The 25,809-nt window shown below is 34.4% G+C and overlaps 1 protein-coding gene and 1 long non-coding RNA gene across 3 annotated transcripts in view; one reads left to right on the top strand and one right to left on the bottom strand.

Moving 5' to 3' along the window:
- LOC115209184 overlaps positions 1-25,809 on the top strand; it is a 662,850-nt gene that overhangs the window by 152,553 nt on the left and 484,488 nt on the right. The window lies entirely within an intron of this gene.
- Positions 12,224-22,522, bottom strand: LOC118762412. The gene is made up of 3 exons (XR_004998157.1): positions 22,512-22,522; positions 20,241-20,256; positions 12,224-12,327 (listed from the first exon to the last, which is right to left on the bottom strand). It is a non-coding gene; the product is annotated as an uncharacterized LOC118762412 (long non-coding RNA).

Below are 25,809 nucleotides of genomic sequence, written 5' to 3'. Positions count from 1 at the left end.
CTACTTCTGTCATGATTTGGTACTACTAACAGCCCAAAGGACTTATTCTCTCAGAATATATAATTTTCAGGAAATGTGTATAAATGTTCCGTATTCTTTCCTGCATAAATAAGCCAATGTCTTTGATGTTCAGTGATTTTCTCTATCTATTAAGGATCACATTTTCTTATCAGTTAATATTGCAAAACCAATAAGCCATTCTCTACTTATTTTGTTGATTGCTCATTAATCCTTTTGATTCCAAGCTACACGAGACAGCCTCTGGCTCTATGATACAAAGCTGTCTATTTTAAAGTCTTTGCATCTAAATTAAAACCAATCAGTACCAGCATGATAAGGAACAAGTTAGTTACTTCACTAAACTTTGCTAAGTTCTTGATTGTTTTCAAAATTAATTTAAATATGTGTGTGGCATATTACATTAGAAATATGGTCATGAAAAGGTCGAATGTAATGTAATGCCAAGCTGGATAGGAACTCATTTTATCTGTTGTCATTATAAAGAGAAAGAAAGAGGGGAGTAGTCTTTTGTCACTGAGATGTTGCATTACATAAAAGTTTTCAATTTCCTATATTATTAAAACTTAGACTTGCACTATTAAGTTTCCAATTTTATTAAGAGAAGTGATCTATTACTTCCAGTGAGGCCTCCATACAGTTAATGGTCTTCAGTTTATGGTTTATTCATACTATTCGCTGTGTGATATATCTAGCACAACTAAAATCTTGGTTTTTATCTTACTCAACCAAAAATACCTCTTCTTTCTTTATGTACTTATAACATTTATGAAGATTTTATTTTGAGGAGTTTCTTTTGCATTCTTACTGTTAATATAATTTTCTTCATTATACATGATTTTTGTGGATGTAATATTTTGGAGAAAGACAATTTTTTCTTCAGTTCCTTCTGCTCCAGCCTTCATGCAGTGTTTGAATTGATTTTGCTGAGATATTTTATTATTACTATATTATATGTAGTATATTTCTCCTTATCTTCATTCCAGGTAGTTCTATTATTAATAGTTTAATTTATACATGAACTAGCAGTATCGCCCGGCGTTGCTCGGGTTTGTAAGGAAAATAACTATATAAGCATTTTTAGAGAGTTATAGCCAAAAAATAGCAAAAACTGCACTAAAATGGAAAAAAATGATGGTAAATTTTTTTTTAAATCGTTGACTCATCGTAGACAGTTTTTGAGAGTTACTTCCCTTATATAATAGCGAAAAAAATACATTAAAATGGAAAAAAAATGATGGTAAATTTTTTTAAATCGTAGACTCATCGTAGACGCACGCTAATACCCAGAAGGGCTCGATATGAATCACGACTATAAGATACCCGGTTTTGATTAAACTGCACTGCAAAATGTGGGAGTAGTTAGGAATCTAAATCGTAGGAGACAGACACACAACTTCACTTTTATATATAAAGATTTATTCTTTTTGAGTAAGGAATTTTCAGTACTCTTTCAGTAATTCTCTCTGACTTTTTCCTGGACAAAACAATGTTTAATGATTTTCAGCTCCATCTAATTGATCTTTAATTTGCTCTCTCTTAGAATCCACTGGATCTTTTGGATTCTTTTTTTCATGTGTAATAGTTTAAATTTAGCTCATTAGTTCTAATGTTTCTCAGTATGACTGTTAAAATTGCTTGTATCTCCCAGTGAAATCTCAGAAACTTGTTGCTTTTATTAAAATATTCGCTGGCATTACATTTATGCTCTATTGTCTACAATTGCATACGGCAAAGGTATTAATCTTCTACCTTGTAATGAATTTGATAAATATACCTTGTTATTTCCTTTTTAAAATATAAAGAAGCCCTTTATTATTCTGGGATTTTAAAGATTTCTTGGTCATTACTTGTCCCTATTAGAAATTGTGTTATAAATTTTGTTTAGACGTTTTTTACTGACATTTCTACCAGCTATTGCAGTGGCCTCTTCTTGAAGATAGCTGGTCTTATTCCACCTTCATTTAGATACTCTTTGTTCATCTCTCCTCTCATCGCCCATATTGTTTCCACCTGTCTCCATTGTCCCAAAAGACCTGCACTTTTCACTACTTCCCTGTCTTTCCTCCCCAAGACTTTTAGCTTCTGAAATTCTTGTATCTGTTGACTTGCAATTATTCATGAAAACCATTGACCAAATTGATCTCACCAGTATGGGTGGAATGAGAATGGAAAAGAACCAATTAAAAAATGTTACTTGAGTATGGTAAGGTGCAGACTTGTGTCTATATATTCAGCAGTGTAGCTATTTCATCTGATAATGCCTATGGATATTTTCTTGAAAATTACTGTTAAAGCAACAACAATTTGATTGTATTGCTTTCAAAATTTTAAAAATAATCTTTATGTAATAACGAATCACAATAGAGAAATTATGATAAGTATTTACAAAAAACTACTTTATTTTGAGAATTACAAACAATTTGAACTTGTGACAATGTCTACTTTTCAGTTCATTCTAATATAGTAAAAAGAAAAAAGAATGTAAATTTCTCAAAATTAACAGCTTGTAAGTATATAAAAAAAGAAAAATATTAATTAAACATAAAATTCTATATAACTGATCAAGAGAAGTATAACTTACAGAAAGTGTTCAATAATTATCTGTTATAACTATATTTTTGTTTTACTTCAACATATGCATTGAAATATTCATCGATAAATGTGAAGAAAATTACATTAAGAACACATTTTTATAAAAAAAAACATAAAAACCTGAAAAATATTTGAAAACGTGAATTTTTTATAAATGTACTGCCATATATTTGGCATTTCTAATTCAAGCATAGTTATTATGGAGAAAGAATTGTATGAATTTACTTCTGAAAACATGGAAAATAATTTTCTTTTCCTTTCATACTTTATTCACAACTTTGATGGAAAAATAATTTTTGTATTGCTGTAACCTACATAGGTGACTGAGTGCAAATAAGAATATATTTACAAACTTTTACAACATTTTTCAAGATTATTAAAGTATAATAACACAAATAAATAACAGCTAGTCTTATTGCAAGCAGCAATTTGAAATATCGATATTCTTTTTTTATTTTCTATATGATCATTATTTATAGATTATTTTTAATGAAACAGGATAAAACAATTAAGTATCTTTTAATTGTTTACATAGTTTTATAGCATTTAGCTCTATTACCATAATCTTCAGCAACCAAGTTATCATTATTTTAATGTCTTTTCCCCAAAAAAGCATGTTTTGTATATTGGGTACATAATTATTCTATTAAATTTCAAAGACCCTGTGGTTATACTTACTGCTGCTATCTCAGGAAATCTTCGTCTTGTTTTTATTTCCTTGTGAGGTCTTTATTCACGCCTTTATAACTAAACATGCATAATTCTTTCTATTTAGCATCAGTAGGTCATGCATTTACATATTTCCTTTCTTGTAATCTCTTAAATCATGTTTTTCTGATGAGTTTCAAACTTGTAGTTTTTGTTAAATTGATTCTATAGTTAAATCCAGATCAATGCTTTGCTAAAATCTCATGTGTATAGATTTCAAACATCTGGTGTATTGGATTGAAGATTTCAAGTTAAATGATGTATTTCAAAATCCTACTTCAAGGATAATAATATATTATTATCAAATGTACTAATCAAATTTTCAGACAGCAAATATTGTGCAATTATTCATGAACTGCATATCTGCTTTTGTTTCAGATATTCCTCCTGCTGCTCTGTATTCCCCTATCCTTTACTATAAACAAAGAGTGTTTGCTATGAAATTATGGAGATGAGTTACAGATAAAATTCCAAAATCAATTTTATTCTCAGTTACTAATACCACAGTTTTCTTCAAATTTTATGATTTGATATAATACAGTAGTATGTGTTGTGAAAGAATGACACTGTTAACATATTTAATTTGGATTTTGAGAACCATGAACAACAGTGTCAGATGTGTTATTTAATAACTCATGCTCAAACCATTTAGAAGTGGTTTGGATATATTGATTAATTACATTAAGCTATGAAAGACCAGCTTTATTTCAGAAGAAATAACCATCACTGTACTTCATATATCCAACAATTATTCTGATAGCATCTATATATATAAAATATTTCTGAATATTTATTTCATAATTTATCATAAAATCAAAAGTTTATATTTAAAATTTTTCTTTCTTACCACAGTTGAATTTATTTTTGACAAGGATTGCATGAAAAACTAAGTCATTTTATGCAATACATGTCCTTGCTGAGCATACATGTTGTTGTTGAGCTTCAGGTCAGCAAACTCTGCTCGTGATACCAGAGGGCACACACTCTCCTACCCTGAAGTAATCTCCAGGGATACAGGCATCCAGCAACAGGATTTCCGTAATGCTATGATGGACCGTGAAGTCTGGTTTAACATAGTAAATTCCATTGTCTCGACCACGGTCGAACAGTGATGATGATGATCAGGTCAGCGCTGATTCAGTAAACTTATGATTAAGCGTTTTCCAGCTTATATCATTTTGCATTTGTGCATTCATGTGGTTAGACAAATATATCATCAACATAGGGCTGGTCTTCCAACCAGTATATTCTTTTACTGTTATTTTTTACTGATTTAGGTTACTGAATGGCTGGGCACAGTCTTCAAGAGTTTATTCTCTAAACAATGTTAATTATATATCTGAGACAAGAAACAAGGTAGGGAGTTAAAAGCATGTTCTTATAAGGAGTTCAGCAAAAGGGAGCAACATTTGAAATGTGAAACTTTTGCAGTTGTTTTTCAGTCTAAATAATTAAGAGAAAATAGTTATATAAATCTGATAAACTTAATTGATAATTGTGAAGTATTTTATATGATGTATGGGAATTTCTATAAATATTTGTGCATGTATAGATACATAGATAAGTGTGTTGCTTCCCAGACTCAGTGACTCTTCAAATTGGTCAGATTTCTCTCAGTTCTGTGCTAACAGTCCTGTCAGCACATGCACTTCATTTCTAACTTAACGGAGATGAGTAGGTGATTAAAACAATCTACTTGACTATGTCTCTCTCTATATATCTTATACATAACCAAATGCACAAAACATATGATACTTTGCATGTCTGCTTGGAAAAAATCCTCTAGCCTTAAAAACTGGATGACCTTTACCAAACCACCATCCAAAATGTTAAAGATCATTGACCAAACCACAAGTACCCACCACATCCCAAGCTACATTTGATCCTTTTTGGCCACTTGCCAAAAGAATCAGTATAAACTTTTGCAGAATACTTCTTTACACTTTTCAACCATGATGGTTCTGTATATTCTCAAGGAGAAACCATACCTTCCCACCAAGCACAATGCCACATGCATACACGCACACACACACACACACACATACACACACACACATGCATGCATACACACACACATGCATGCATACACACACACATGCATACACACACACACACACACACATGCACACACACACACACACATGCATACACACACACACACACACACACACATACTGTTTGAAAGCATTTTTGGTTGGTTCATACCAACAAGACCACTGACTCTGATAAAGTCCCTCAAGCTGTGTGTCACTGAACTCTCCATTTTCTATCTACAGTTATCTGTTCCAATCTTGGGAAACTTGTTATGAAGTGTCATACTTGCCAAAAGGGCAACCTTTCTTACATTACCAACTATCACCCTATTGCAGTCACTTCCAGCATCTCAAAGGTGATGGAATCAGTCATCAACAAAATTTTTTCCCCACATCTTGAATCTCTCTTTCCCTCCTTAATTACCACTAGTATAATTTTTTTAAGCCATATATACTGGGAACCTACTTTCATATACCATGAATTGGTGGGTTCTTGTCTTTGAGAAATTTAGTAAAAACTGTGTTGTGATATCAGCAAGGCATTTGGCAATATCTGTCAAAGGAATTGCTCAATAAAACTCCATAAGAGATGCATGGGTTCTCTGTTGATCTTTGATCTGTCAACTATAATGTGCCACAAAGTTCAATTTCGTCACCTCATTCTTCATCTTGTGCCCTAACAAGCTATTTCCATTACCTCCAACATTGCCCATTCTCCACATATGATGCCACCTTTCATTCTTTGCTAACTTTCTGCATCCAGTCATCAGCTACGTGCATCTTGTCTCACACCAAATCTGCACTGACTAATAAATAGATACTTTGAAAACATTCTCTTGTAGGCCATGCCAATCAAGTTTCCTTCAGCTATAGAAAGATATAAGCATCATACATATCAAGAAAACAAGGAAGCAGTTTTATTTCCTGTCTCCACCCCAAAACATAAGCAACATGCAAATACATCTCAAGGCCATAATAAATGTTACATTTGTACATGAATGCACACACATGCACACACATACTCATGCACACACACACATGCACACATATGCATATGTTCTCACTATCATGCACACACATGTTTCTTTCTCTTTCTTTCAGTCTGTCTGGCCGTTAGTCTCTGTGTATCAGTGTGTCCATATGCATCTTTTTCTGGTCTTAAGATTGATGAACATATCAATGCAGCAAATCATCAGTTCCAAAAGCGTGTACGCATGCACAACACAAACACACATACACGCAGAGCTGTGGCTGTGTAGTTGTAATCATCATCATCATCATTATTTAATGACTGCTTTCCATGCTAGCATGGGTTGGACGGTTTGACATGGAGCTGGCCAGATTCCAATTGTCTGTTGTGGTATGGTTTCTACAGCTGGATGCCCTTCCTAATTCCAACCACTAAACAGAGTGTTCTGGATGCTTTTTACATGCCCCCAGTGTCCTTTAAATCATTGAAAACTTGTCTTGTGTTTTAAGGTGACATTGTTAATTACCTGACATGGTACAGAAGTCATGAAACTAATTATATCAGATTATGCTTCTTTTATGCAAATCTCATATCTTGAATGCTCATGCAATGATAAAAATACATACAGTTTTCAAAGAGCACATTGTAACACTGTCCATCATTTGTTATACCTATTGGAATAAAAAAAAGTATCCAGTCTAGCTTGATTTTTTTGATCATATGTGAAATTTGATAATTAATTACAGTGCTTACAACTAAGAAGAAAAATAGTCCAAAACCATCTGTGTTTTCCTTATCTTAAAGAATAATGAACTGTCTATCTTCAGTTATGAGTTCAAAAGGCTGAATCAAAGGAAGAATTTCAAGAGTGCCATCCTCCTTCCTGTGGCTCATTATCATGTTTATATTTGCTTCTCTATGCTAGTATGTGTTGGATGGATCACTTTCAATACAATGTCACCTTTTTGCACTTCTCACTCTCCTTTATTGTTTTCTTTGCAAAGATTAACTAGCTAATAACATTTCTTTCTACATCTTTTAACTTTCTTTTTAGTAGACTTATTTTATCTTGGACACCATGATAGATCGTTAGCTACTACACGCATTTTTTCTCTCCTTTTTTTCTCTCCTTGTTTTTTTTCTATGTATCTTTCTGTCGAAGAGTGTAGGCTCGAAACGTAAAAGACTTTTTCTATTCCTGAGCACTCTTCTAATACATTTGTTTGTTTGTACTCCACCTGCCTTCGTCTTTTGTTTATTTTCGTAAACTTTCCCTTTATTTTATCTTGCATTGTTTGATACTCCTTAGAACTATAATTTTACAATGCATAATGTGTCCTTAAATTTGCAGTCATTACTTTTCCATTCTATGAGGATTACCTCTGTTGTGCAGTTTTCTTCCCCAGTACACTTAGGTATTATTATTGATGCATTGTGACAAACATTCAACAACAGATACTCAATTCTTTCCAACCTTTATATGCAGCACTCATGTGTCTTTACCATGCAATGTCCTACTTCATACATAAATATAACATAGTTTGCCTTTCACTCTGAGATAAAAATTCTTTGTTGCTAGCATTATGTATTTATTGATAGAGCACAGGACACACGCATTTCAGCAGTACACAATAGAGATTTAGATAGAACTATAGGTATAGACAACTGGATGGATGAATGCATGAATAGATCTGTTAACAAAATATAATCATTACCATTTTGAAATGAAAACTGAAATGACGAAGTAAAATTCATCTTGATTTACAGTTTAAGGAGTAGAGTTGATGCCAATTATATTCATAAATACAAAAGTGATGGCTACCTATTCTATGCAGATGCAATAAAAAAACATAACACTTTGATTTTGCATCTATTGTACCTCCCTAATTATTTCAGTATAGTTATGACTTCAATGTTTATTAAAAGAAACTTAGTATTATAAGGAGTATGAAATAGTTATGTGGAAATCAAAATCACATCTGAGGCTAATTTGGATGAGAAATTACCTGTTGTGCTATGCTTCTTGTAAAGTAGGAATGAACAAAATAAACATATATGATTTTAAAAAACATTTTTTTTCCAAGTAGGTTGCGAAGTACCTATAGTCATTGCAGCAGCTTTCATACAGATTAGGTCAAGTGATGTTTAGTTTAAAATTTGGGACATAATAAAAAAAATTTGGGTCATGATAAAAAATTGGTAGAGGATAAGTTGTCTAAAACTGAAATTTTGAGAAGGAAAGATTGTCCCAGAGAATGAGACAGAATAGATAATGTCCAGAGAAAAGGTGTGTGCATGAAGTGACTTTGGATAATGTTATAGGAAGCAGTTAAACAATAAGTAGCAAAAAGTGACGTTTTATATTTTTATGCAATTAGTATAAATAGGAATAAAAATTATCATTACTATTATTTTTATTTACTAAAACACTTTTTTAACTGGATCAAATAGATTTCTACTATGACTTTGGCATATTATTGGGTGGAAATTGCTCAGAAACTCAATACATGTGATTCAGTTCATGATCATTTTTATTTATATTTTGAGGAATTTGTAGAATTGAAGTTTTAAAATGATCTGATAGGAACTCAAATAGATGATGCTTGCCCTTTATCTTAGCAGATTTTAATTTCTTCACTGTATCTTTTATTATGATATCTTTGCTTATATCATCATTATCATTGTCATCATCATCATATCATCATCATCATCATCATCATGATTACATGAACAAGTAGGATTGTCAAAATATTGGTAAAATGCATTACAGTATTTCTTCCAACTGTTTACATTCCAAGTTCAAATCCTGATATGGTCAACTTTGCCTTTCATCCTCCTAGGGCCAATAAAATAAATACCAATCAAGGATTTGGGTTAAAAGTCCCCTAAATTTCAAACCTTGTGTCTATATTTGAAACAGTTATAAAAGTTTTGATGACTAAACTATAAACAGTTTAATATTTACATAACTTTTAGAACTTGGTTGATTTCAGTTAAAATATATTCATCTTTTCCCTTGGTTATGCAAAACAAATCTATTCTTTGTGCTTGATATTAAAAAATTTTGAATTCCCTAGCAAATATAAAACTCATTGATTTTTATTGTAATTCATTATTGGTTTCATTTGTTCAATTGACTGGACTTTAAGAAGTTGTGTTATTTGGGGAAATATTTTTATAGCATTTTTAAAATGTACTTTTAAATGATGAAGCTCCAGTCTTGAAATTCTGCATGGTTCGTGATATTGTTATTATTGCTAAGCAGCCCCAGTTGGATCTGCTTGGTTGAATAAATAATTGGTACAACTGATTCAATTTGGACAATTCAATTTCCATACCTATTTTTACATATGGTCATGAATGTTGAGTAATGACCAAAATACTACAATTTCAAATACAAGTAGCTGAAATGGATTCCTCCAAAGCATCTCTAGAATAAAATTACATGATAGGGTACATAACTTGGAGATCACAGCTCTGGTTTTATGGATATGTGATTAGAATATCACAGGAAAGAAACACAAGATGGATTCTTCAAGCTAAGCCAACTGGTGGGTGACCTAGGGGTAGATTAAACATGAGATTGTTAAATAATATCTATAATCTCATTTGGTCAAATTTGGGAATTCAGTCAGAAAGTGTAATGATAGTTGCTTCTGACAGGCCTCTGTGGAGGACTCTACTCTATGAAACCTCCTAGGAATAGTGGGCAGAAAAGATGGCTTCAAACACCTTTACATACTGTGGTGTAGGATATGCTGCAAATATTGTTACATTTATTCGGTTGAAGGAAGTTTCACCTACTTTTTCTGTTCACCCTATTTTCTTTGTACAGAGGTTTAAATAGTAAATATAGCAAAAGTATTGATCTGTATAGAGTATTTTAAGACAAGATTTGCATGCCAATTGCAATAAAATTAAGTTTGAGGTTTGTAATAAACAGTATGCCTTGAATCAGTTACCCTAAGCATTGTATAATTTTATATTTTCACTTTCTTTTTATAATCATATCATATTTAGAACTTTTCATTTTGTAAAACATTTTTTTAAAAATGTACTAATGGCCTTAACTTTGTATCAAGTCAGTTTGCAATTTGTTTTCATTACTTTCCGATTTTGATAATTTGTCACCTGTTTTTTTTCTTAAAAAAATAAATCAATTACTGATTTGTTCCAAATTTAATATTGTGATTTTCAGATATTTAATTGCTTAATTTCTACATTGCTGTTCTATTTTATCAAAGATGTTTTTTAAAAGAAAATCCAATATTCACTTAGTTCAGAGATAATGACTTGATAAATTACATTTTAATGAATTATTTCTGGTGTTTAGTTAGCTTTTCGGTACTTGATAAAAGCTAGATTAGCTAATGTCAAGTTAATAATTGTCATAACCTGTTATGCTACACCAGCTTATGGGAAATTCCAGTTTTTAGATTAAAGTGACAGTAAGTAATACAAATAGTTGAAACAGTGGAATATGCTTTATGCTTTGATGATGATACGAAGCTTGCTATTTTGGTCACTTGTCTCTCTTTCCTTGGAGAGAGACATAAAAAAGTCATATCATTTGGCCTCAAAAAATACTTATTATTACCCAGAGATCAAATAAAGTCATCACTAGTCTACAAAAAACTTATGCTTATCATCTAGACTAGGAGAAACACTGCTTTCTAGGCACTTTTCTCCTAGAGTAGACGTCTTTTGTGAATATGTGTGTGTGTGTGCGCATGTATGCATCTGTGTGCCTGAAAATGTGTGTGTGTGTGTGTGTGTGTGTGTGTGTGTATATATATATATATATATACAGAGAGAGAGAGAGACAGACAGACAGGCAGACAGAGTGTGAGAGAGAGATGTATGTATATTCTCTTCTACTCTAGGCAAAATGCCTGAAATTTTTGGGGAGGGGGGCAGTTGATTAGCCTGACCCCAGTACACAACTGGTACTTAATTTATTGATCCCGAAAAGATGACAGGCAAAGTTGGCCTTGGCAAAATTTGAACTCAGAATGTAAAGACAGACGAAATACCACTAAACATTTTGCCTGACGTACTAACGTTTCTGCCAGCTCACCACCTTAAGATGTATGTATATTAAATCCATTTGGGTTTTAACCCTGGAGTTTTCTTTATAAAGTCTATCTATGGGTATCAGTTGTCAAATACTATTATCCAACAAAAAAAGATTGCTTTGCTGATGCTATATCTGAAAACTTGTAAACATCCATGGAGTTTATACAAACATTAACAAGGAAGATGAAGTGAGCAACTCATTTTATTGCATAACTCTGTAATTGTTTCATTGATTCTTTACCAGAAGTTTATTGCTGGCATATCATTATATTATATATGAAATAATACACAGAATCAGTTTTATTCCAGCAGTACTGGGAAATATTGACTCTTCAGGTCTATGTATAAAATCATTCACTTACTGAAAGAATCTTTATTTCATCCTCTTGTTGAAGATGTTCTTATTATACCGTTAGCATGTCATTGTTAAAACAAATGCACAATCAACTACAAATACAAATTACTGGCTACGAAATAGAATGAATGAAAGAAAACAAAAGAATAAAGAAACATAAATGAAATAAATGAACATATCAAATGTATAAGATATACTCTTCATATAACTTGAAAGAGTGTAATTTGGGAAAGATTTGGTTGCTATTTCCAGCATGTCAAGCAACTGTGTTGAAAACTGAAACCTTCTGATGTTCATTGATGTTATCCCACATCATCATCATCAGTTAATGTCCGTTTTCCATGTTGGCATGGGTTGGACGGTTTGACTGAGGTCTGGAAAGCCAGTGGCTTTCTGATCTGATCTGGCAGTGTTTCTACAGCTGGATGCCCTTCCTAATGCCAACCTCCCAAAGAGTGTAGTGGGTGGTTTTTACGTGCCACCGGCACAGGAGCCAGTCAGACAGGCCCAGCATTGATCACGTTCACATAGTGTTTTTTACATGCCACCAGCACAGGAGCCAGTCGGGGGTACTGGCCCCAGCTATGATTTTGGTTTTACTTGACTCACCAGGTCTTCTCAAGCATAACATATCGCCTGACACATCAAGTCTACTTTTAAATGTGCCAGACATGCAACACTGGCATCAGCCATGGCTGTGATCTCAGTTTACTTGCTGGGTCTTCTCAATCACATGAATATCTCCAAAGGTCTCAGTCTCCTGTCATTGCCTCTGACAGAGAAAACAGTATTGTTAGGTATCAATACAGTAGGTCAACTAGATGGTACTGTCATCAGTCAGAAAACAACTATCTTTCTCTCTCTCTCCCTCCCCCTCTCTCTCCCCTCTCTTTCTCTCTCTCTCCCCCTCCCTCTCTCTCAGACAGGTCTTTGGTTTAAGAAGCAGTGAAAGCTTTGAGTTACTTAGTGAGGCTGTAATAGCAAGAGGAAGAGTGGACAGTGTTTCAGTTACATATATAGATATATATACATAAGCTTCATTATAAAAAGAAAATAGGTAATATTGTGAGTAAATGCAGTGACTATGTGAAAACAGTTATAATTTGTACAGACTATTTAAACTTAATAATACCAATCAAATTGCTCCATAACTAGTTTTGGTTGTAGAGAAATATTTACTACTGAAAACATCTGTGGGTATTAAATTTTGTTGAAGCAGAAAATATTCCAATAACTTTTTACAAATTAAATAGAGATATTTTAATGATTAAAAAAAAAAATGTGTCTGTGTTTTAAGTATGAAATATAACTTTATTACACTTTTGTTGTTTAACCCTTTTGTTATAGTTTCTAGAAAGTTTTTAATGATCATAAAACTTCTTTGAAAAATGTTTATTTGTCTGCATTTTCATGAACATATTATGCAAGCATGGCTGTGTGGTGAGACATTTGCTTCTGAAACTACATGGTTCCAGGTTTAGTTACACTGAGTGGCACCTTGGGCAAGTGTTTTCTATTATGGCCCTAGGCTGACCAAAGATTTGGTAGATGGAGATTGAAAGAAGCCTGTTGCATTTATATATGTATATATCTATGTGTGTGTCCCTGTGTTTGTATTTGTCCCACCACCACTACTTGATAACCATCATCATTCATCATTGTTCGACCGTGGTCAAGACAATGGAATTTACTATGTTACGCCAGACTTCACGGTCCATCATGGCATTACGGAGGTCCTGTTGCTGGATGCCTGTATCACTGGAGATTACATCAGGGTAGGAGAGTGTGCGCCCTCTGGTATTGTGAGTAGATGGCTTCCAGAGAAGAAGAGTACAAATTACTTCTTTTTCAGCTCTACAACAATGTCCAGCAAACTGGACTCTCCTACCTTTCACAAGAGATGACACAGGTGGTAGTTTCCCATATATTTGCATTTTGGTTGGATGGCGCTTCCACGAGAGATTTTGAGCTCTCATAGTTGGTTTGTTTATGTAACCGTAACTTAGTGGCTTAGCAAAAACGACTGATAGAATAAGTACCAGTACCTGGCTTAAGAAAGTAAGTACTTGGGTTGATTTATTTGACTAAACCCTTCAAGGTGGTGCTCCAGCATGGCTGTAATCCAATCACTGAAACAAGTAAAATTATATCTGTGATGTGTATATATCACAAGGTCCACAATTTTAATATTTTAAAGTCAATATTTTAAATGGTAGTCTAATATATACTTTTTGGTTATACCAGGACTGTGTTAATTTTTGGTTTTATTAAGATATATGAAATCATCCGGTACATTGTAACTTTACTCCACTTGGTCAGTGATTCAGAAATATATACTGCTTGCTTGGCTTTCAAAACAGCTGAGGACAAATTATGCTGTTTTGCAGAGAACTAAGCTTTTACTGTATCTGTCTGTTTCTCCATCTTTATCTCTGTCTGTCTGCCTTCTGTCTCTTTCTCAACACACACACACACCTAAGCACACACTCACACACACACCTAAGCACACACTCACACACACACCTAAGCACACACTCACACACACACACACACACACACTCACACACACACATCTAAGCACACACTCACACACACACACACACACCTAAGCACACACTCACACACACTCACACACCTAAGCACACATTCACACACCTAAGCACACACTTACACACACACCTAAGCACACACTCATACACACACCTAAGCACACACTCATACACACACCTAAGCACACACTCACACACACACCTAAGCACACACTCACACACACACACCACACACACCTAAGCACACACACACACACACCTAAGCACACACACACACACACACACACACTCACACACACACACACAGATTGATTGGTAGATAGACACATAATTTATATAGAGCAATGTAATATAGTTATGTCAAATATATTAAAAATTATTGCTTTAATGTTCCAAAAAGTTGTTTGGAAAATAAAATTACTGTTGCATGAATTTTTGTCTTTTCCTACAGTTAGCAAATACATATTTTTAATATTTTATTGGAACCAAAAGATATTATGAGGTCACAAGACATTTTTTTTCTACAATTGTTAAAATAATTACCACAATGCTGGAAATGTGTAGGTGATGGATACAGTCAATTGGATCAACCAGTGTGTACAGGTTGACTTAATTAATACATTGTTAAAAAAAACATACTAAAAGGTACATGCTAGTATGTATTTCATACTGCATAAAGAGCAAAGCCAACCCAGGAAGGATTCCAGCTCTAAGTATAGAGAAACAAAACTAAATATTGTATTCTTATTTCTTTCTCTTTCTCTCTTTACTTGTTTCCTTCATTTGACTGTGGCCATGCTGGAGCACCACCTTTTAGTCGAGCAAATCGACCCCAGGACTTATTCTTTGTAAGCCTAGTACTTATTCTATCGGTCTCTTGTGCCGAACCACTAAGTTATGGGGACGTAAACACACTAGCATCGGTTGTCAAGCAATGCTAGGGGGACAAACACAGACACACAAACATATATATATATATATACATATATACAACGGGTCTCTTTTCAGTTTCCGTCTACCAAATCCACTCACAAGGCTTTGGACGGCCCGAGGCTATAGTAGAAGACACTTGCCCAAGGTGCCACGCCGTGGGACTGAACCTGGTATCTTGTGGTTGGTAAGCAAGCTACTTACCACACAGCCACTCCTACGCCTATATATTCATATTTCATTTGAAAATTTTTTTCATGCTGCACTTATGTATAATGGCAATTACACATTAGGACAGTGAAATCCCCAAAAGATATATCTTGTGTCTAAAATTGATTTTTTTTCCTTTTGGGTAATTTTTGAAGAAGGCTGTATAATCAAAAGTGAATAATGGGAAATGACTTCCTTGAATTACAGAAATAATACTGCAAAATAGGTGAAATTACACACTATTCACCAGCATTTAAAACATTTTTCACAAATTGTCTTCAGATTCCTCAGTTTTAAACATCTGAGATTCAGTGTTATACATCATTACATCTTAAATATATATATTTATATATACAAAATAAGAAAATGGTGAAATACATCGAAATCAAATATCAATTACCAGATAATACTCAATCACATACTTTATTAAACCACCACATAGGAAACTATAAGGTTAAACATAATAATGTAGGGTAAAACAGTGTACCTGAAGGAGTGTACATAAAAGAGTAATGTTATACAATAAGTAGAATACGTATAAGAGAAAATAAATATAAGTACACATAAATATAAATATAGACTACATCTTACAGCTGTATATATATATGATCAATGGAAATCGATCAATGGAAATTGCAGATGTGTTACCAGTGCCGGTGGCATGTAAGAGAACTTTCCGTTTCGCGACCGTTGCCAGCACTGCCCCGTTTCGTGTCCGTTGCCAGCCTCGCCTGGCCCTCGTGCCGGTGGCACATAAAAAGCACCATCCGTTCGTGGCCGTTTGCCAGCTCTGTCTGGCACCAGTGCGGGTGGCACGTAAAAAGCACCCACTACACTCACGGAGTGGTTGGCGTTAGGAAGGGCATCCAGCCGTAGAAACACTGCCAGATTTGACTGGGCCTGATGAAGCCTTCTGGCTTCACAGACCCCAGTAGAACCGTCCAACCCATGCTAGCATGGAAAACGGATGCTAAACGATGATGATGATGATGATGATATATATATATATTTTAAATAATGATTCTCAAAGCACACCACATGCAGCTATTAATAATAGCATGTATATATTGGGTTGAAAAACACTTTGGGGTTGAAAAACACTTTTGGGTAGAAAAATTTGAAGGCTTTGATTTTTTTCTGTTCCAAAGGGATTCTTAATCCATTATTCACTTGTTTTTTATAGCTGTATGTGATGTGCTTTGATAGCTATTATTTCAAAAAAGGAATTATTTCACATTCTCTTGAAAGTTTATAGAATTCTAATAATGTCAATAATATATATATATATATATAAGATGGTGGGCTGGCAGAATCATTAGCACAGTAGACAAATTACTTAGCAGCATTTTATACATTTTTATGTTCTGAGTTCAAATTCTATCGACATTCATTTTGCCTTTCATCCTTTTGGTGTCAATAAAATAGTTACCAGCTGTGCTCTGTGGTTGATGTAATCATCTTTCCCCCTCCTTGAAATTGCTGGCCTTGTACCAAAATTTGAAACCATACACACACACACACACATATATATATATGATGATGATGATATATATGGTAGTCCCTCAGCTATTGCATATGCTACATTCCCAAACCCCCCACGATTGGTGAAAATCCAGAAAGTAGAAACAGTACTGTACTGCATATCTTTTTTTAATTAGTTTTATAATTTGTATATACTTACTTTATTATAAATGCAAAACAATACCATGGAGGAATCGACGTTAGCTTAAATAATAAACTGCAATAAGCAAACCGTGATATGGTGAAGGATTATTGTATAATAGATGCAAATGTAGCTGTATGCTAAGAGGTTGATTCTCAGCCACATGTTCAATTGCACTGCATGGCATCTTGGGCAAGTCTCTTCTACTATAGTCCTGAAACGGAAGCTTTATGAATGGATTTGGTAGATGGATATTGAAAGTTTAAAAATGTCTGTCATACACACATATATAATATGTTTGGATATGTGTGTGTGTGTGTTACTGTGTCCTTGCCTTGACATCACATGGTAGTTTACATTATGTAAGTGGTGTCCTTTACTCCCAATCTTCCGAGGTAAACATGTCTTGTCATGGGGAAATATATATTGCCTTACTTGGAAACTGCTGAGGTTTGGTGACAGGAAGAGTATCCTGCTATAAGGAATCTGCCTCAACAAAACTCTATCCAACTCATACGAACATGAAAAAGTGGACATTAAAATGATGATGATAATGACGATGACAATGATGACAACAATGATGATGATTAGGAGGAGGAGGATGCCAGTTTTGATCTTGTTTAACTCCTATTACAGGACACATACACACCTCCATTAGAAAATTAAAGTTTTAAAGACTTTCAAATGAATAATTCTATTTTTATCTACTTTTTATAATCATTGATATTTTTAAAAATAAATAAATAGTCTTCTTCTCAACAAGGCTAACCTACCATGTTAACTAAAGGATTTAATGATAATTTTGAGAAATGACAACAATATTCTATAACAATAACCTACTTCAAATGATTTATTTACTTTGATTACTTGTTGTCGCAAGAGAACAAATATTTCAAGGAGGAATTTTTAAAAAACATCTCTACTTTCATAATTAAAAGACTTTGAAGTTGTTTGTTTTGAATGCCAGACATTTAAGATCTAGAAATATTTTTTAAATTAAAAATGTTTCATAATGATTATATATAAATATATATATGTGTGTGTGTGTGTGTGTGTGTGTGTATGTGTGTGTGTAAACTATGCAATAGATATATATAAGCAGGGCAAATTTAACCATTTAGTGCAGGTGGCACGTAAAAAGCACCCACTACACTCGCGGAGTGGTTGGCGTTAGGAAGGGCATCCAGCTGTGGAAACACTGCCAGATCAGACTGGAGCCTGGTGCAGCCCCTGGCTTCCCAGACCCCGGTTGAACCGTCCAACGCGTGCTAGCGCGGAAAACGGACGTTAAACGATGATGATGATGATGATGATCAAAAGAATGAAGAACAGCCTTAATCAATTTTTGAACCTCACTTGGTTCTCATCAGAGGTTTTATGCCATTCTCTGACCTATCCCAGAAATAAGCAGCCAATCTATTTACATACTCAACGAATCTAGTAACTACAGAGAAGTGGATCTACTAATTTGCATACCATGTGTATTTAACATTTTTTAACCCTTTCAATACCAACCTGGCTGAAACCACCTCTGGCTCTGTAGTACATATACTCTTTACTCTTTTACTCTTTTACTTGTTTCAGTCATTTGACTGTGGCCATGCTGGAGCACTGCCTTTAGTCGAGCAAATCAACCCCGGGACTTATTCTTTGGAAGCCCGGTACCTATTCCATCGGTCTCCTTTGCCGAACCGCTAAGTGACGGGGACGCAAATACACCAGAATCGGTTGTCAAGCAATGCCAGGGGGACAAACACAGACACACAAACACACACACGCATACATATATATATACATATATACGACAGGCTTCTTTCAGTTTCCGTCTACCAAATCCACTCACAAGGCATTGGTCGGCCCGGGGCTATAGCAGAAGACACTTGCCCAAGATGCCACGCAGTGGGGCGTCTTGTTTTTATAAGTTTTGAATTAAAATCTTCTACCAACCCTTAGTCACAATTTATGTTCCTAATGCTAGCTTAATGGTAACTAAGTTATTTTACTAAATTCTTTGTTATATTCAAATGTCTTAGTCACTTGTCGTTGCTTCCCTGAGGCCCAACATTCAAAGATCATGCTTCACCACCTTGTCCCATGTCTTCCTGAATCTACCTTTTTCCCAGGTTCCCTCCACAGTTAGAGATCAGCACTTCTTTACATAGCTGTTCTTGTCCATATGTATCACATGACCATACCAGCACATTCATCTCTCTTACACACCGCATCTGATGCTTCTTATACCTAGTTTTTCCCTCGAAACATTTACGCTGTCACTCAAGCACACTGACATTGCACATCCAATGCAACATGCCGGCTTCATACATCATCATCATTTAACATCAATTATCCATGCCAGCATGGTTGGACAGCTTGACCAGGGCTGGCAAGCTGGAAGGCTGCACCAAGCTCCAGTTTGATTTGTCATGGTTCATATGGTTAGATGCTCTTCCTAACACCAACCACTCTGAGAGTGTAATGGATGCTTTTATGTCCCACCAGCATGGGTGCAATTTGAATGATACCAGTATCTGCTATGACTAATTATGCTTGGCTTGATGGGTCTTCTTCTCAAGTGCAACATAATGCCAAAGGTCTTGGTTGTTGCCTCCATGAGGCCCAACACTCAAAAGGAGCTCAGCCACTTTGCCTCCATGAGACCCAACGCTCCGAAAATACTCTTTACATACCAGTTACATGACACCAGCATCAGCCACGATTACAATTTCACTTGGCTTGATGGGTCTTCTCAAGCACAGCATATCGCCAAAGGTCTCAGTCACTGATCATTGCCTCTGTGAAGACTAAAGTTTGAAGATTATGCTTCAATACCTCATCCCATGTCTTCCTGGGTCTACCTCTACCACAGGTTTCCTCCACAATTAGAGACCAGCACTTCTTTACACAGCTGTCCTCATCCATATGCACCACATGACCATACCAGTGCAGTCATCTCTCTTGCACACCACATCTGATGCCTCTTATGCCTAACTTTTCTCTCAAGATGCTTACACTCTGTTGAACATGCTCATTGCACATCCAGTGAAGCAAGCCAGCTTCATTTCCTTCAAGCCTACACATCTCCTCAGCTGTCACAGCCCATGGTTTCACTGCTATGTAGCATAGCTGTTCGCACACAGGCATCATACAATCTGTCTTTCACTTAAGAGAGCAGCCCTTTGTTGCCAGTAGAGATGGGAGCTCTCTGAACTTTGCCCAGCGTAATCTTATTCTCAAAGCTATGGTCTCAGAGCATCCACCTCTGCTACTTACTTGGTCAACTAGATAATGGAAGCTATCTACTACTTCTAGCTCATATACCTTCCAGTTGATAGAGGCTATTTTCTGTACATTTTCAGTGTTTATTGTACTTCTGCATCTTCTATATACAAAGGCTATTTTCCTTGTTAACCTTCCTCTGATATTGCTGCAGCTTTTATGTATCCAAAGCTTACACCAGGTGAATCTTATGGAGTTTCTACCTACACCTTTTCTACAGAACAAGCTGGGCCATCTACCTGAAGGGATTTATGATTTACTTACCTTCGTACTTACTAAGACTATATATATATATATATATATATATATATATATATATATACATGGCTGTGTGGTTAGGGAGCTTGCTCCTAACTACATGGTTTCGGGTTCAGTCCCACTGCGTAGCACTTTGGGTAGGTGTCTTCTGCTATAGCCCCGAGTCAACCGAAGCTTTGTGATTGAATTCGGTAGGTGGAAGTGTATGTGTGCGTATAGCTGCTCAGTGCCTCTGTGAAAGAGAGAGGGATCATCATCATCATCATCGTTTAGCGTCTGTTTTCCATGCTAGCATGGGTTGGACGGTTCTACTGGGGTCTGTGAAGCCAGAAGGCTTCATCAGGCCCAGTCAAATCTGGCAGTGTTTCTACGGCTGGATGCCCTTCCTAACGCATCTGTATATATATACAGAGAGAGAGAGAGAGAGAGAATGCAGATGGAACAGCTGTGTGTTTTATTGAAACAAAATTTTAAGAGTGTCTTTACAACAGTATATAAAGAGAAACTATGTACATTTTGTCATTTTAGCTGTTTCTGTTTTGAATTTGCATTTTGCTCCTGAATTATTTCAATATGTTAGTAAAATAATCAACAACCTTCAATCTTATGGATACAAATACAAAATACAATGAACATTTAATGTACTATAGCTATCATAGATCACTATAACATAGGTATATTTTTCATAGCTCTTCATTAAATATCAGTTTGCTTGAATAATTTATAAAACTTATGCTGGACTGTACATGACTGCAAGAAAAGGATAACATTTAGTTTTCATAGATAATGTGCACATACAATTTTTAGTTTCAAAAGCTTAGGAAAGTGTAAATTTATTCATACAAAGAAAATTAATATTGCAAGGTATTTGATCTATGTTTTAGTTATTTGTTATCCATTTTAATTGTTAATGTATTCTACTGTATTAAACATGTTTTGCCAGCTTCATTTCTATAGTATCTACTAGTTAAATAAACCTGTTGATTTTATTTGGATATAGTATACTTTTTTTTAATCTAGAAAAACTAAAACTTTGGTATACACCATTCAGCTCATATGTAATATAAATTATCCTATCAAGAAGTACTCTCAAAGTTGATTGAAACCCTATCTAAACAAGTCACAAATCCATTGAAAAAACATTTCTTGGTAGTCCAAACATGAATAAATATATGTGAATTTATGATATAACTGAATACACAAATATTTCATTCTTCTCAAATATATGAATGAATTAATGATTGCTATTGATATTATATATGGAAATAATTGATTTATTGATTGATATCTCTAATGCTGTTTATAGTGTTAATCATAATATTTTAATGGTTGATTCTCATAAAGATACTGTTTGGTCATTGTTTTATATGGTTATGTTTTCTGAAAAGAAGAATACAATTGGATATTTTATAACAATAAATTGAAAGTTTATTTTAGTGAACTAAGCCATATAATCTTTATTGTGCTTAGTTAAGATATTTTCTTAATGTTTGGTTTTCACTTTACCTCGTATGTAGAGGATCATTCTGGCTTTTCTGTCTCCTTATTTATGTCTCAGAATTGTCTGGTTTGCAATATCTATTTGTATGTTTCATTGGAATAAAAACATATAACATACTAAGTCACTAAAACTCAATAAAACAAAAATTTGTTATGTTGATTGGTAAATCTTTTCCAAATAAATGTAGGATTCTTTAAATATAACAGATAAAATCTTGTTTCCTCATTACTGCAAAGTATCAATTTCAACTATGTGAATTCCAATGACCAACATTTACTACAGTTGCCATTTCTCTCTTGGGAAAATAACACACATTTGTAAATTTCGTATCTGTCTCATTGTTAAATCTGTATTCATGTCTTTGATTACTTTCAGATTGTATATATTTAAATCTATGTTTATTTCACATCCGTTGAGTAAACATTCACAAATTAGGAATCTGCATGGCTGCATTGCATTTTATATTCAATATGCACAACGAAGATAATATCTAAGGTTGCTATGCAGAATTTTAGTAGCTCAATATTGATCTGAGAATATTATTCAAAATTCTCTTTATGATATAATAGTGAATTCATGATTACTTCTGTTGCTGTTTCTAACCTCCTTCATACTAAGGACTCAGTAACTCTTGCATTAGACATAACTTTGATTTTGAATTGCTTATGTTTTCCTTTTATGACTTCAATACACTTCTAATTTATCTTTGTTTGGAGTCTTTAATTCTCTGATTTGTAGCCAGTGTATTCAATGCCAAACAAGTTACATTTACATCCAATTCATATGTAATTAAATATGTAACCATTTTATATCCAGTCAAATTTGGATATAATGCAATGAAATGCTATACTGTATTACAGAATATATCTATAGATTTTTATTGGCTATATAGATGGAGGCAAAGACATGATTTTTATATACAATCTCTTTGTAGACATGAAGAAGAGGGGTCATCTGCTTAGTATTAAAACAAAGCACTTAAAACACCAGTAATTTATTAGTTGAACCAGCTGTCAAGAATATATGTAGGGAGTGATCTATCACATTTACTCAAGTAGCAAAGGATATATAAAGAACTTTGAAACTATGGATTTATAAAGAATGTCTCTGTAAACAGTGAAAAGGGGTATGCAATTGCTGATGAAATCCCATCATAGGTTTAAAACAAGTTTGGCAGGTCCTTTTCTGTCCAAAAAGATATTTTAGATAAAAGGGCGGTAAGGAAATAAGTGAGGGTTAGAATTAGGGTTGGTGGTGGTCATAGACTGGAGTGAGTGATCAATTGGAAGAAAGGTGGTAACAATGGTAATAATGAAAGATGGAGAACAGTAGGATGTAACTAAGAGGGGTGAGAGTGATGACTGACAGAACAGAAGGGTGATGAATTTAGTAATGGATCCTGATTTCATTAACTACAACAACAGAATAATCCAGTAGATAGAAGTGTGATGTAGGGATGATTATTATGGGGACCTGTTATACTCTCTCTCTTTACTCTCTTTTACTCTCTTTTACTTGTTTCAGTCATTTGACTGCGGCCATGCTGGAGCACCACCTTTAATCGAGCAACTCGACCCCAGGACTTATTCTTTGTAAGCCCAGTACTTATTCTATCAGTCTCTTTTGCCAAACCGCTAAGTAACGGGGACATAAATACACCAGCATCGGTTGTCAAGCAATGCTAGGGGGACAAACACACAAACACACAAACACACATATATACAAATATACGACAGGCTTCTTTCAGTTTCCGTCTACCAAATCCACTCACAAGGCTTTGGTCGGCCTGAGGCTATAGTAGAAGACACTTGCCACGCAGTGGGACTGAACCCGGAACCATGTGGTTGGTAAACAAGCTACTTACCACACAGCCACTCCTGCGCCTATGTAGAGAATAATATCAAAACATGAAATGGCTATTCAGATTGACACTTATAGAAACTATTTATGAGAATATGATACTGTGTTGTATTAGTGATTTTTCTAAGACAAACTGGCACTAGCACTCCTTCGGTTATGACAAGTGTTCTAGTTGATCTGATTAATGGGACAGCCTGCTCATGAGATTATTGTGCAAGTGGCTGAGAATTCCACAGACACATACCTTTAAAACAGTTCACAAAAAAATTCAGCATGACACAGAATGTGACAAGGCTGGTCCTTTGAAATACAGGTTCTACTCATTTTCTGCCAGCTTTGTGGATTGGAGCAATGTGAAATAAAGTGTCTTGCTCAAGGATACAATGTATCATAAGGAATCGAACTCACAACCTTATGATCCCACCTTCACTCTGAGACAAACATTTACCATCAATTTAAAAAAAAAAACTAAATCAGTTACACATAAAAAGAAAGCAATGATATTCATAAAATTCTTTTCTAGTGAACACCTATTCAACTGAGATGAGTAACTTTATATAGGACTACTGTAGATTTTTATGGTTTTAAAAATATATGATTTAACATTTTCATTGTTGTCAATCATAGTAAGCATTAATATGCAGAATCATGAAAATTTACAATAGCTTTTCTCATCTAAAAATGCCGAAACTGATTTGATGTATTCCTTATTACCATTATTGTTGTTATCTTTGTCATTATTGTCTTCCTCTCCTCCTCCTCTTCTTCCTCCTCCTATCACCAATGCTGCTACTGCCATCATTATTATCATAATTTTCATCATCATAATCATCATCCATCTATTCAATCAGTGTTGACCTGGGGCTGTATCAATAGCAACCAACATCGGTGTTGGTGATGATGGCCTTATACTACAGTGGATCTGTTAATATGAAATATCTCCATGCACTTTGTCATGCACCTAATTTGAGAGGTCTAAATATCCCCGGTTTACTTGAATTAACTCAACCATTGCCCCTTTTATTTGTTTTAATACTATTTTAGATTTTTTTTTTTAATCAGTGGAAGAGGGATAATGTCGATGGCCTTGTAGACCCCTCCCAAGCGAGTAAGATTGGTTTTTATTTTGAGAATCATAAGATCAATGTTTCCAGAAAAGAACAAAAAAAAAGAAGAAAAGAGAAATAATAACCATTTAAGCCATTCCACTCTGAGATGTATGAATTGGGGAAATTATTTTGGGAGATGAGACACTATGGAGGTGATCAAGAGAGGAAAGATATATATAGACTTGGATCAAATGGATATGCAGAATGCAAAAGTGCAATCAGTCTGATGTACATACATCTAGCAGCATATTCATTCAGTATATGTCATCCATCCAGCACCCTAATCCTTACTTTTGGATAGATCAGTTGATGTTCTCGATAGATACTAATGGAATTTTTCTTTCGTTTTCAAATTAGATGTCAGTGATATCTTTGCATATTTATCATATTATAATGAGACTTGTTGTTTTGCAATAGTTGCGTTTTCGTATGGATCACTTAAGCTGCTAATTTTGCCGCTATCTATTAAAAACCTTTAGATAAGACACCTTGCCTTGTCACCACCATTCCAAATTCTTTTCAGATTTTCAAATGTGTTACAATTTCTCAAATTGGTTGAACATCTTTTTTCATTCTCTTGATTTGAGGTTGTATACTTAATGTGTCATCCAGTTTCACACCATCACCTGTTCTATGACTATCATTAGCAGACTTCATTCTGTTGCAAACATTCAGGTAACATTTTCAGTATGAGGACA

This window comes from Octopus sinensis, linkage group LG3 (assembly GCF_006345805.1).
Source record: "Octopus sinensis linkage group LG3, ASM634580v1, whole genome shotgun sequence".
Taxonomy (NCBI): domain Eukaryota; kingdom Metazoa; phylum Mollusca; class Cephalopoda; order Octopoda; family Octopodidae; genus Octopus; species Octopus sinensis.
This window is presented reverse-complemented; position numbering and strand designations above follow the sequence as displayed.